This window comes from Dreissena polymorpha, unplaced genomic scaffold (assembly GCF_020536995.1).
Source record: "Dreissena polymorpha isolate Duluth1 unplaced genomic scaffold, UMN_Dpol_1.0 chrUn015, whole genome shotgun sequence".
Classification (NCBI taxonomy): domain Eukaryota; kingdom Metazoa; phylum Mollusca; class Bivalvia; order Myida; family Dreissenidae; genus Dreissena; species Dreissena polymorpha.
The window spans coordinates 286,840-291,310 of record NW_026273329.1 but is presented as its reverse complement, the minus strand read 5'-3'; positions in this window follow the sequence as shown (position 1 = coordinate 291,310).

The window sequence follows — 4,471 nt, the reverse complement described above, 5'->3', positions numbered from 1 at the left end:
CTTGTCTTATATGATACATGTGTATATAGTAAAAAGAAACGATCAAGTTATTCAGCATGTTTTGGAAATAATACTTTTCTGTATTGAACTTGATTCACAGATAGACAGTTGCGCGTACAACTTTCATGTAGGCCCCTATCTTTAACTGAAATAACACCATCGGGGGCATGTGTCATTCTCTGGAGACAGTTATGTTAAGCTCGGCTGTTTTCGGAGAAAACCCGAGGTATTGTAATAGCCAGCTCGTTGTCCGCCGTCCTGTCGTCCCAAAACCTTAACATTGGCCATAACTTTTGCAATATTGAGCTATATATATATAAGATAGCAACTTGCTATTTGGCATGCATGTGTATCTCATAGAGCTGCACATTTTGAGTGGTCAAAGGTCAAGGTCATCCTTCAAGGTCAAAGAACATTATTTTATTTTTTAAACTGCGTTGGCATCTGCTCTGCGGTGCTGTTGTTTATTATTGAATTCACCCTTAATGGGTGTGATTATTGCTATCGTCTATTGAAAATTATTTATTCTTTAAGGATAACCAAGTCTTCCAACTCAGTTGGGGATACTAAACCAATTGGTGAAATAAATCTGAACCAAATTGGGACTTTTTATAATATTTAGCAACACTTTAACTGCTGTGAACACAAAAACAGGAAATTCCTAAATAGACAATTTAATACAAAGGCACCCTAAAGGGGGCAGTGTCATTAAGGGTTTCTGGCTAGCACAGTAGACGGTACACTCTAACCACCAAGGCAATATGGATTTGATTTTTTAAGCAGGTGTTCCAAAGGAAAAAACTGGTTATTAGACTGGTGAATGTCGGCGGGAGGGTGGGCAAAACAGAACTTGTCCGGGCCCTACATGTCACTATGTCGTTCATTATCAGATTTTAAAATCATTTGTCACATTTGTTCACCATCATTGGACAGTGTGTCATGCAAAAGAATTACGTCGATATCTCCCAAGGTCAATGTCACACTATGAGTTCCAAAGGTCAAAAATGGCCATAATTGAGCTTGTCCGGGCCAGGTGAAGTCACTTCTGGGTACACTAACTCCTTTGCCCTCAGAACAACATCAAATTATATACTTTAAGTAAATAAAAGATGGCTTGAACTTTGACTGTTTGGGTTGCCTTTTAAACAGAGGTCCCAGTTTGATGGCATTCAAATGTTGATTTTGAATGTGTCATAATAAAACATTTCATGACATATTTCTGTTAAGAAAGTACATTATTGTGAACTTTTAAAAAGGGCTATAGCAATAAGAATATGCCTTAAACTTACCATTCTCACACAACTCCCTTTGTTATCTGATTTTAATGAAAACAAAGTCATTAGAAATATTCGCTTTCAATTACTCTTATCTTTTAGACACAATGCCATGTTAACAATACACATGTATATGCCATGTGTTTCATGCTTTTGAATGATTTGTTAATCTTTTTTTTTCATATTCATAAAATAAGAAAAAATAAATGTGTTACATGTATTTTGCAAAACCAAAACAATACCTGAATATTAGTTTAATTCTTTAAATGTTGTACACGTTAGTTAAAGTCTGGTGTTCATTCCAACAAAATGTAGAGCAAATCTCTGTTAATAGTTTAATCATTCTTTCAGTTTTAACATTCTCAAAACAGTATTCACTGACAGACAAACTCTGGTAGAAATAACCAGTTTCAATTGTTACAAGGATATTTTAAAGCTAACCTAAATGTCAGTAAGCTACTCAGTACAACATTGGTCACAGCAATATTCATTTTGTTGGAGTCCTTGATTTTTTAATGGTCCACCTCACTAAAATCCTGATATTCCACCGTCATTAAGCACAACGTGTGGTAGGACTCTGTGAATATGGTCGATGTATTTGGCACAGTCTTCCGCTGTAAGGTTTGTCCAAAACTCTGTTATTCCATCAACAAGTTGAGCCTTTGTTCGGGGCTTCACTTGTCGCTTTAAATAATCCTTCAATGTGGCCCAAACATTCTCTATGGGATTCAAGTCAGGACTCGATGCCGGTGCAGGCATGGTCTTTACTCTGTTATCATTCAACCACTGCATAGTGGATCGACTGGTGTGTTTGGCGTCATTATCCTTAAAAATAAACATTATATATATTTTATGATGTAAACCATACCAATTGCATACATGACTTGCAAGTTGCAACGCACATGGACAGAAATGTTAGCCTAACAATACTCAGTTAAACACGGATGAAATGCTTTGTAAATCGGTTGATTTAAAATCATAGATACACATTTGGCTTAAAAACATTGAATATTATTTATTACAAATTACTGTTCCAGGTATTTATGTATTTTTGGTTAATGGGGCAACAATGGATCTCTACAAACACAAGCAAATTTGATGAATTCATAGTCCCCGCCGAATAAAAATATCCTTTAGTTGCAATCAATTAAAGCGTACACGTTACTCTGAACAAACCAAATCATCCTGACGAATCTTATGCAAGAACCACGGGAGAATGATAATACACATTTAATTTTAATCGCATTTAGTTCCATACAAAAGCGCAGACAAACAACATTCTCAATTTCAATCAATTAAAGGGTCATAACTCTAGAGCTGAACCAAACAAAACTTGCAATTTAACTACCACAATATGATACTAAAAAAATATTTTTACATTTCATGACATTTCATACAATAGTTATTCAGAAACAGCTCATGGCAGAACGAATTACTCAATTTCAATCTGTTATTAAAATGATTTCAAACATTTTATAAAATTGAAAACAAGTCACAGTTGGCTTAAGGAAATGGATAGATATTTTAACCCCCCAAAATAGTATAAAAATCATTTGACGATTTCATTGAATACATATATATCAATTATTATATCTTCAAAATATATATTACAGTTAATACATATAATCGATATGATATATAAATGCAATTATGTTACATTATTTATTGATGGGAAAACTATATACCTGATAAAGTCGAAATCCATTTGGATATTTTCTGTTGGCAAATGGCAAGAGACTTGATTTCAAGATTTGCTGGTATGAAATGGAGTCCATTATGCCAGTGAAAACACAACAGCGTGTTGGTCCCAGATAACTGATGCCTCCCCACATGTGAACCTGAAATTCAGAATGGGACCATGAGCATGTTGGCTTTAAAAAAATTGATTTATTGTGAAAAGGTAAAGAGAAAGAAGTGAAATTGTATAAAGTCGTTGTGTCATGACAAAGTTACAAGCCACACCATAAAATAATACACTATTGTTTCCTTTGACCTCAACGTGACCTTGACCTTTGTTATAACCACACACTTCTTTGGAATTACACAGCGTCTTATACTTGTGAACATTTATGGCAAGTTATTTGACATTCTGCTATCCAATGACAGATTAATAAGCATTTCAACCAATAAATGACAAAGTTACAAGCTGGTCAAGAAAATAATACCCAATTTTTGAAATCACAATCAATGACCTTTGAAATAGCGAAACAATTCTTTCACATGACTTGCCATCGCATGATTGCGAAAGAATATGGTAAGTCATTTCAAATTCATGACAGAGTTACAATCCAGATTCCAGATAAACATAATCCAGACGGAAGGCAAACCATAGGACGGACGCACATATACCAAAATGCCATTGTGACCATTTATTGAATTATGTTGAGTTCACTGCAAGCGAGCTGGACAAAAACTGTTTGCAAATAAAGAAATAGCTCATCAAGTGAATTATCTATTATTTTCATACATCAAAATACTGTAATTCTCATAAAAACAAGGAATTTTGTTTGTATTGAAGATATGTTTTTTTCCAACAATAAATACTTCACCATTTTCAGAAAAATAACTGATCACAACTGACATGGAACAATTGAGGTGTTCAATAAAATAATGGTGCAGTGTTAGTGTATGTATCATGATACAACAAACCAAACATATTTTCAGAACATTTATACCTAATTAAGATGTGTATAATTTATTATCGATTAGCAAAAACTTCTTGCAAAGTACATATGTACATGTAACTTGATGTAAGTATCAAGCATTCGGTCTGACAGACTTTTATAATGTGTCAGTCCGAACACATTCCTGTCAGTCTGACTAAGTTAAAGCAAATAAATGTTCAACACTATAATAATAAGAAACTGTTTTAGTTATTATTTTTAATTGTATTGCATAATGTATTATGTGTTTTATGCATCTTTACATGAAGATTCAGGCTTTTTCCGCCCAATGCCACGGGTCCGAAATTCGACCCCATTCCCAATGCAAATCTGGTTGTTTTTTTTCCCAAATGAAAAAAAAATCCCAATTAAAAAAAACAAAAAAAAACATGTTTTTTTTTTTTTTTTTTTACCCTTTAAATATATAAGTTGACCTGATCCGGTGTAGAAAATAGAAAGTATTGCATAATTAAATTATCTGTTGCCTTGAATAATTTGCTTTAAAAACTGTAAAATATGTTAATGATTATTTAA